The sequence below is a fragment of the Pinus tabuliformis genome, chromosome 2_2 (assembly GCF_031772625.1).
Source record: "Pinus tabuliformis cultivar Carrire ecotype Pingquan chromosome 2_2, CPIR1, whole genome shotgun sequence".
Lineage (NCBI taxonomy): Eukaryota > Viridiplantae > Streptophyta > Pinopsida > Pinales > Pinaceae > Pinus > Pinus tabuliformis.
Window position 1 is genome coordinate 864,945,664 of NC_142300.1, and position 10,949 is coordinate 864,956,612.

The following is a 10,949-nucleotide window of genomic DNA, read 5'->3' on the forward strand; positions in this document are numbered from 1 at the left end:
TTTGTTGTTGTTCTCTTTCCTATCTTTTTCTTGTTTATATTTGTGTCGGATGGTCCCATATTCACCCTAGAGCAGAGAAGGATAGATACACCTAGATTGGAAAAAGGGAACAAAATTGGGTGTTGGTAGTGCACTAAATGACCTCGCGCAAAAGGTAGTATCAGAAAAACGTTTCTCTTATTGGCTGTAACAATCAAAGAGATGGAGTCAATTGGAAAGTGGGTCCCTTGCTTAAAGGTCGAGCAGGATTCAAGCGGATCAAAGTTCATCTCAGCTCGACCAACCCCTGGAGGCATTACGGGGGGGAACTGGCACGAACGATATGTCGGTGCCACTCCCCATAAGATAAAAGTAAAAAAAGTCGATCAAGAGGATTAATGACCCAGATTTACTCTAGAGGGTTTCAGCTAGATTCTGATTCCCACTCGTCAACGTGCAAGAGAGAGGTGGGAACCATATCCGCCCCACCATATGTCGAGGTTCTGTCAATGTCAACAAGTGAGCATTGCGGTAAATAGTAAAGCTATCCCCTCCATGTATCCACTTGTCACCCTCCTAATCACCTTCTGCCATGTATCACCTCCTCATGGTCTCACCTAATGTCACTTTACCATTTTCATCTACCTATAAAATCCTGACCTGTTAGCTGTTTGAATTTAAAATTATTCTTCCCACAGTCGAGTTCTCTTGCCGCTCCACTGGTCTATGATGTCATTCACCTATCAGACAATTATAGAGCTCCCTTAATGTCATTCTTTTGAATTTCACCCGGTCAATAAGGTAACCCACATGCCTTTTACTTATAATTTTATCTTCATGCTCAAAATGAAGAAACTTTCTCCTAAAATTCCTAAAGTGCAAGAGGCCAAACCCTCATCTAACATTGCATCACCCATGGACACAATGTATCAAATATATGACCCACCATGCCCCTACCACCTATAAAGCATCTATTTCAACATATATGACCACCACATCAAGGGAGAAGACCCTTTTAGAGTAGTGGAGTCAGGATTGTACTACCAAATTGCACCATATGTCTATCATTTTCCATAGATTGTTTCATGGCTTGTCATGTCCTATGTCGAAAATAAAAATTTCTTTATATCATCCATCAGAGTGAAAATCCTGGAGATAACACGAGAACTGATTCCAAAAGATTTGGTCTACCTAGTTTCCCCTGATTCTGAAAAATTCACTGAAATAACTTGTTCTATAGTTATAGAGCCCTCTCAACAAGGGAACAACAAGATTTCTTACAGTTGATTTTGGCTTCTAGCCAACAATCCTTATATGTTGCTAACTCTTTTCCTTTACCTACATTTATAGAAGTCGTCCAACCCATTCTCATAGTGATAGCCCAATTGTTTGGGGAATATGATGTCACTAATGTCACCGAAGCTTTCATAAGGCATCTGAGAGTGATGATGCAACCCGACCATCTTTTTGATATACCTTCTTTCCTAGCCAAATCCGTCAAATTCCAACTACACCATTTTCCTGTCACTTCATTTTTTAGATATTAATCCATTCTGTTTTATTTGTTCCTATGCACCCATGTAGATGAATTTGAATACTTGGGTCTCAGTCTTGTGGATATTCACAAAAAAGGAAAGTTTGTCTTTGACTGGGATGTTGTTGTCAGGAAGAAACCCAACAATGAGGGTTATTCTCAATTCATATCCACTTATATTTCTATTGCATACAAAATCATCCATAATGTCTCTCAAAGGATTCTGCGTCACAAAAAAGAAATACTCCAGCTTAGTAAAGACACTAGGGTGGGTGACTTGTACTTATTTGAGGATTTCACTAAAATTATAGTTTATGGGTGTGAGCTCTTTCCTTAGAGTTTACCTATTTTTATGACCATGAGAATATTTTCCCTAAAATTCATCAAAGAGAGTTTACATGTGGATCAAATTCATTGTGTTCCCACCAAGAAATGCTATATGTTTAAATTGGGAAAGCCTATAGGCCCTTTCATTGTAAATACCATATTATCATTTTAGTCATATGAAGATTTGTTAAGGGAAATAAATTTTGAAATGGGAGAAATTTGGCACTATGATCCCCATGGTATCATTTCAAAGAAAAGGAAAATCATTAGTGCCTTAGCCTATGATCATGAATATAGGGTAGAAGTTGAGAGGAAAGCTAACTTTTATTCCTGGCTTATTAATACAAAGATGGATATTAAGACTCCAACCACAAAGGACAAGGAACATAAAAGGAATGTGGATGAGACCAGAGATGTGGAAATGGAAAATTTTCACTCCAAGAAAAGGGCCAAAATCCAAGAAGTAGTTGATGAAGAGATTGAAACCCAGTTGAAAGAGACAAAGTTTTAGTAGTCAGGCTTCTAGGTGACCTTAGAAGACCCACTTCAAGCTTCTGCCTCTTCATCTATAGAGGTATCCCTTTTTATTTACGTTGGGAGCTCAACAATGACATGATCTAGTTTGGCTATAAGGAAGGCAATAGAGGAAATTAATAAGAAGATAAAATAAGAGATGCAACAATAGTTGTCATCACATTTGGTCCCTTACCAGATCGGTCTCCTTGTTGCCATGGACTTGGAGAGGAACCAAATGAAGTTTTTGTTACATAATCCCTTGATGCAGTCCATTCCATCAAGCTCACAGTTTAAGATTGTGGATGTATCTATGTACCTGACTAGTGTCCCTCTTCTAAACAAAATTAACTTTCATAGACAAGTGGGAGAGACGCTTTATAGTGAATTAAGCCAAAATGAAATGACCATCAACAAAATTGAGAAGCTGTTGGAAAAGGTTGCCACGAAACTAAAGAAAGAGACAACTAGTTCTAGAGCTCTGAATTTACAGAAAGAGAACTTTAAAGACCTAATTTTCAAGCTAGGTGATCTGAAATCGATCATAAACTAAAACTGAAGTAGAATTGATTAATTGCCAACAATGAATTGATTATTAACCTTAAGTGTTGAATGTAGAAGACTAAAGGAAAGAAGTTGATTTAAGATTGAATCATTAACTTAAGAAACATAATTAAGCTTGAATTTTCAGTAAAAACATAGATAGAAAAAAACAAGCATTGATTACGGAGTTCGTCCCTGATGGACTGCATCTCTTGGTCCGCTTTCAAGATGGGTATATGCTTTATTAGGATTGATCGAAAGAGGTCTTTTACACAACAAAAATACCAAACTGAATGTGCATATAGGAATTTCTGGTCTCTGTCAATAGAAATATATCTCTCCTAGCTTTCCAACGCCTGTCTCGGTTCCCAATTCCGCCTCCAAACGACCAAGATACACTCAAACCAATAATTACCTCTCTGGCTCAAAATCTGCTTACAAGACTCCAAAATCACTCTAATGCCTTTTACATGAGAAAAATGATGAATTTATAACCTCCCAGGTTCATTCGAGGCTCTCATGGTTAAGATAGGCATGAATGGCTATATTAAGGTTGAATGTGCTCGGTCTTATGACTAGCTGACACCTTAGGTAATTTACATGGTGAATGAATTACATTTATGACAACAAAAATAAGCATAAACCCAAAATAGACTTTGGGTTAACTTTGAACCTATTAACAGTCAACTGACAGTGCGAATTAGGTGGATCGTTGGCATGTGACCAGGTGGTCTAACCGTTGGCAACCACCTACGTTGTTTACCCCTGCGGTTCTAGCTGACAGTGTAGTCAATCCATTGCGGCTACACCTGGCGGTTTGCACCGTTCACATGTCACAACCTACGATGGTTATAACTAGGCAGTTCCATTGTGGTCTATTACTGTTGTGGTTTGTTAACTGTTCTCATGCCACGTTCCTGCTGCAGTTAGGGCCCGTGGTTAGGACTATATTTGTTTGTATTGAGTTTTTAATACAAAGTCTGAAAGTGGGTTATGTATTAGTTTTTAGTGCATAGGTTTAATAATGTAGTTTTGCACCATAGGTTTGTTTCTTAGGACTTTAGCATAGGTTGTTACAATGAGTTAGGTCCCCATTTAGGGTGGTTACCTTTTTAAGTAAATAAACCATATACAACAAATTGTCACATTGTGACATCAATTTGGAACGCATTTCCACCATGAAGAACTAACGACAAAACCAACACCAGAAGAACTGAAGAACACTAGCGAAGCTGATGAAGATGAAGATGACCTGAACTCTCTAGATACACTAGACTGAGAATATCCTCTTGGATCAATCCTCTCCACTTGAAAGCTTTTGGACCACAAAAGTTTGATTTAAGCAGGTATCAAGTGAAGGTACAACTCCCTCACTCTTCTGATCTCCATCCACCTTTCCTTTCTCAGATTCATGCCCTTGAGTCCCACTCGAAGATATTCAACATCTCCATGCCTTGAAGTTCGAACCTTCCTGTCCAAGATGATATGTTCCTACAACTCATTCATATACTTAGGTGCTAAATCATCAATACTCGAAATCTGTGTATCTTGCTCGGGATCCATGATCATCTAAGGTTCATACAATTTCAAATTTTCCACATTTACAACTGAGTAAATACGCATGTAAGGAGGTAAATTTAATTTAAATGCATTATTTCCAATCTTTTCCACAATATTGAAAGGGCCATATCTGATAGGTTTAAGTTTCTTACCTTCTCCTTTCAACTTGTCTTTACTGATATACAACCATACCTGATCACCAACCTGAAAATGATGATTGACTCGATGCTTGTCATGGTGCATTTTGTGCTTGGCCTGAATCTTCTCTAACTGATCCTGCACTGCTTCATTTATCTGTTGTATCCATTGAATGAACTTAACTACTTTGTTTGCATCATCATGTTCACCCACTTTATCCTCTTCACCAAACGTGAAATCCATCGATGACTTTGGTAGATACCCAAAACATGTTTTGAATGGCGATCGTTTAGTCGAAGAATGTAAGGCATGATTGTAAACACGTTGCACATAAGGTAAAGATTCATCCCACAACTTAGGATATTTACTGCAGTAACCTCAGACAATATGTATGATTGTTTTTTTCACCACTTTTATCTGTGTGTCGGTCTATGGATGAAATTTTTTTCTCTTCTTCAACTTTGAGTCCCCACAAAGTGGACCAAAACTCTCCTACAAAATGAGTGTCTCGATAAGAAATAATGAAAATAGGTAACCCAAATTGAACCCATACTTGTTTGAAGAACATATTTTCACTCTCTTCAGCTGTCACTTTCTTTTTTGCATGGAACATGAATGCACATCTTGCTGAACCAGTCAACCACAACATACATGTAATCATGCCCTCTCCTGGACATAGGAACTCCTCCAACAAAATCCATGGAAATGTTGTCCCATGGTCGCAAAGGAATTGGAAGTGGCATGTACAAACTGATATTTAGATTGCTTGGCTTGCTGGTCGAACACATCATACATCCTTTAATGTACTTAACAATTGTTTCATACATACGAGGCTAGTAACAATACCCTTGAACTTGTGCCATCGTTTTCTTACTCCACAATGTCATGAAATGCGAGAAGACTATGATTTCTAAAGAACATGCACTCTTTCTGTCTATGGTATGCATAACTTACCCAGATGATATAACAACCTATCATGAATATGATAATTGATTTCTTCCACCTAGGCACCATGAGTTAGTGATTCATAAATATCTTTGAAATCAATATCTGTACTATATTTTTCTATATAACTTTCATGTTTCAAAGAATTATTCTGTAGCACTACTAAAGCATTCAAATATGGTCTAGACATCATATCAACTACTTTTTGTGACACCTTTCTTGTACTTAATTACTAAGTGAAATTGCTGAAGAAATTCCATCCACATGTAATGACAAGATTATTGCAACTTAGTTTGAGACTTAAGGTACTAAAGCTTCTGATTATATGTGTGAATCACTGTTTCCCATGGGGGCTTCACTCAATCACGGGGGCTTCACTCAATGAACCTCTAACATAGCATGTGCGTTCATGGTATAATAAGCAACACCCTGAATTTGACTACATATTGAAAAATACCTCTAAAAGTCACATTATTTAACCCCCTACTAATATGAACCAAATACACCTTCCCAATTTAGGTTTCCAAAATACTAGATATTGTAGGTTTCCAATATTTCATTAGCATTTTTTATACCCCTTTATATTTTTTCATTAACTTTGAGCTCCATTTCTTATACCTGTCAATATTAAAACCCTTTACCCCCTATTATATGTTCAAAATATTGTGTCATTTTTTCCTGAATATATACCCCCCAATATGAACTCACGTGGTATGGTATTTCTCTCCCAGTGAAGCCCCCACGCACTCAATGAACCTTTGACATAGCGCGTGTGTTCATGGAATACTAAATAATACCCTTAATTGGACTACATATTGGAAAATATCTCTAAAAATCGCATTATTTAACCCCCTACCAATATGAACCCAATATATCCACCCAATTTAAAAGACCCCTACTTTCACTAGATATTCTAGGTCTCTAATTTTTCATTAACATTTTTTTATACCCCTTTATATTTTCTCATTAATTTTGAGCTTGATTTTTTATACCTGTCAATATAAAAACCCTTTACCCCCTATTATATACTCGATATATTAGGTCAATTTTTCCTCAATATATATCCCCTAATATGAATGCACGTGGTATGGTATTGCTCCCCCTATTAAATAATGTTTCCATTTCTTAACACTTTCAACCAAAGCAAACAGTTCTTTATCATGTGTTGGATAATTCATTACTGCTTTAGAAAAAGTTTCAGAATGAAAACAAATTGGTTTCCCTTTTTGAAGTAAGACTGCACCCATTGCATAACCACTAGCATTTGTTTCAATTCAAATGGCTATTGAAGATATGGTAAAACTAAGATTGGTGTTGTGACAATTTTCTGCTTAAGTGTGTCAAAATATTTTTGTTGTTTTCCTCCCCACTAAAAGGGAACTTTAGAACCTGTTAAAGCATGTAATGGTGATGCAATGAAAGAAAACTGAGCAATAAATTTCCTCCAATACTAAATTGCACCTATAAAACTTCTAACTTTAGTCACACTCTTTGGTCTTTGCCACTTAACAATCACATCGATTTTAGTTTGATCTATTTTCAAACTTCCACCTCCAACTATGTAACCAAGATAATTCAGTGAAGTTTTCCCAAAATCACATTTGGAAAGTTTAAGGTACAATTTTCCCCTGTGCAACACTTCAAAAACCTACTTAACATGCCTAACATGCTCTTCCATACTTGAACTAAAAATCAGAATATCATCTAAGTAGATTATGACAAATTTATCAATGTATTGGCGAAATACATCATTGATAACCCACATGAAAGTTGTTGGTGCATTACATAAACCAAAAGGCATTACTAACCATTCAAATAGTCCCTACCTAGTTTTGAATTCAGTTTTCCATATGCCATTTTCTGCTATGCAAATTTGATGATACCCACTTCTTAAATCTAACTTAGTGAAATAAACAACATTTTTTAGTTGATCAAGTAAATCATCTATCCTAGGAAGAGGATACCTATTCTTGATTGTGATTTTTTTAAGGCCCTAAAGTCGACACACATTCTCCATGTCCTGTCTTTCTTAGGAAATAAAATTATAGGTGAGCCACATGGAGATGAACTGGGTCAAATAAAACCTTTTTCAATCAATTCATGGATTTGTTTCTTTATTTCTTCATTCTCTATAACTGACATGCGATACATTACGATATTAGGAAGAGGGGCATTAGACATCAATTGTATCTCATGTTGTATTTCTCGCTTAGGAGGAAGATGTTTTGGTTCTTTAAATAGACTTGGAAAATATTCTACCATTTTAACCAAACTATCTTTAAACTGAGACGCACAACATGAAAAAGCATCTTGTTTATCCTTATGTTGTTCTTTTACAACCATGAGTAGATATTTCTTACTTGGACTTATTAATCGCTTCATCTGATTAACTGAAACTAAATCCAAGTGTGATTTGAGTTTATGTGCCTTGGCAATATATTCAATCCCATCTTTATTAAGGTGATATTTATGCTATTTCCTATGAAACACTACATCACGATCATAGAGACAAGGACTTCCTAACACTACCCCACATATGTCTACTGGAATCACATCTAAATCCACTTCATCAATGTAGTTATTTGTTATGGCAAATTTTAACTGACACTGCTTTGTGACATTAATCTAATTCTCTTTATTTAGCCAACCTAGTGGGTATGGTCTTGGATGATTGTGTGTCTCCAAAGCCAATTTCTTAACTAAACCTTCAGATATTAAATTTTCCTATGATTCACTGTCAAATAATGTATCTATTTTCCTGTGCTTAGAAGTTATCCTTATATGAAATAATTCAACCCTTTATCCTCATTTAAATGATTTATGTTTGAAGAAGATGCAGAGGTACTATAACTTGAATCAGTTTCAGAAGTTTTACCTGTCGAAACCATCGTGGTTATTTTACCTTAATCCCCTGAGTCAAAGCCCAAATCTTGTTGGATTGCTGCATTAGCCTTCTTTTCACCTTTCTTCTTCTGGAACTTCTTTGATCTGAGATATGTGTGAAGTTTCCAACATTTGGACTCATCATGTTTGATCCTATGGCAATGAGTACAAGTAGGTCTCTCACTTTCCTTTTGAGCTATCATTGATCTCTTTCTCTTCAAATTACCCTTCCTCTTGCTATCTTTAGAATCTTGATTTCCAGCTGTCTAGATTGTTTCTGTGAAAACTTGAACAGTCTGCCACCTGATTCAATATGTATGGCTTGAACACACACTTCATCAAAGTCATTAAGAATAAAAATAAAAAATGTATGCTGTAAATATGAATGTAAACTGCGAATGTACTTTAATAAAGTTTCACGTGTATCCAATGGAATACCAAGCACCAAAGCTTTCTTCCCGAATTCCTGAGTAAACTCTTGAACATTCTACCCCTTACCTTGCCTAAAATGCTACCAATCAAATACAACTTGCTACATGAGTCCCAAAGGGTAGAATTGTTTCCTGAGAGCTTTTAAAAACTTATACCATGAAGAGATGACTTTACCTTTCCATTTTACATCTATTTGAGTTTTACTTTCCCAAGAAATTAAAGTTGTTCCCTCCATTCTAAGTGTAGCTAATTGAATTTTTCGTTTTATTGTCAGAAATGTTCTGAATATGACAATACACTTCTAAATGCTTAATCCAATTATCTAAATTTTTAGGATTCAGTTCACCATCATAAACATGTAACTCAAATTTTACATCAAGTTTCAAAAGAGATGTTTTCTTATGTTTCTTTTCTATTTCAGAATCCGAACTGGAAGAAGAAGAAGAAGAAGAAGAAGATGATGATGATGATGATGGAGATGATGGAGGAGAAGGAGGTTTACCAGCCTTTCCTTTACCCTTGTTCTTCTTCGATGTCTTTGAAGAAGAAGCTGCATATATCATCTCCTTATCTTTGTAGATTTCTCCCAACATCTATTGCATGCTCAAAAACAATTTCTGAAACTGTTCCTCGCTTATCGTCTCTTCAATAGTTTCACCTACATTAGATCCTGTCATGGTCAATTTATGAGCGACTCTTTGCTTTTAAATCTCTGGATCAAACTCCTCTAGTGTTCCTTCTCCACGTTGCGACTTTGACCTAGTTAACATTCACTGGCAAAAATTATACAAATGGAACCTGCTCTGATACCAAATTATATTATTTGAAATCGATCATAAACTAAAACTGAAGTAGAATTGATTAATTTCCAATAGTGAATTGATTGTTAACCTTAAGTGCTGAATGTGGAAGACTAAAGGAAAGCAATTGATTTAAGAATGAATCATTAACCTAGGAAACATAATTAAACTTGAATTTGCAGTAAAAAAAAAGATAGAAGATATACCAATTAACTACCAGGTAACTACAATCTTGGAGGTCTCTAAGATGATCCAGAAGGAAGCTTCTAGAGCCAAGGCCGAGGAATGTCTGGAAAAGGTGTTAAAGGATGTAGCTATGTTTGACTCAAAGTTTGAGTAGAGGGTTAGAGATGGATTGCCTAGTTGTTTGGACCTTGTAGGAGCATTGATCCCATGGGAGAAGTATAATCAAATGTTAATAGAGGCTAAGAGCACAATTGACCACTCTTGCAAGAAGACTTTCTCCTTAAAGTGAAAGATAATAGTGAACTATCTGAGGAGGGATTTCTAGTTGTTATGGATGGTAAGGAACTTATTTTGTACTAGGCCAAATTATGTGGGGCTCACTAATCTTAAGATCACATATCAAAGTTTCTTTTGCTCTCCTCTACCGAGGCCAACATTGTGGCAGAAATGTGACCAATTCATTAATCCTCCACAAGTCCAAATCATTGACCCAACATCTCTTCCTCCAGAACCAACCCAACAATGATGAAGATATTTTGATCATGTCAATCATGACACTTTGTTGTTTTTATGTTTTTTTGTAAATATTCTATTTCAAGAAATGAACTCAAGTCAATCAGGTTTTAGTTAGTACAATTGTGCAAGTAGCACGCTTGCACCATTTTGGTTGTGATGAATATTTATAATACCAAGAAGGAATATTTTTGTAAGGGGTACTCATCCTAAGACCCTATAAAAACTTTTTATGATACATTTTGAAGGGTTTAGAATCTTTGTCTCAAAGGGGCTCTTGAACTATGAATGGAGATGGAAAAATGTAAGCTCTATCCACAAACTAATAAATATTTTTTGGTGATTATACTTGTATAAGATTGTAGTATGTGATATTCCTTTGGTCTATCTCATTATTTGTTTCTTTTTTCTCAAATGGAATGTAATAGTAGCTGTTGGATGTAGTCTTTAAAATCATGGATTAATCTATGTCTAAATTTTGGTTAGAGATGTCTGTGATTAATGAGATCTAACATCCTTAATATGTGCTCCACGTACTCTGAAATATCATTAACTATTTTCATCTCTTCATTTTTCTGCTGAAGTTTTATGCATGG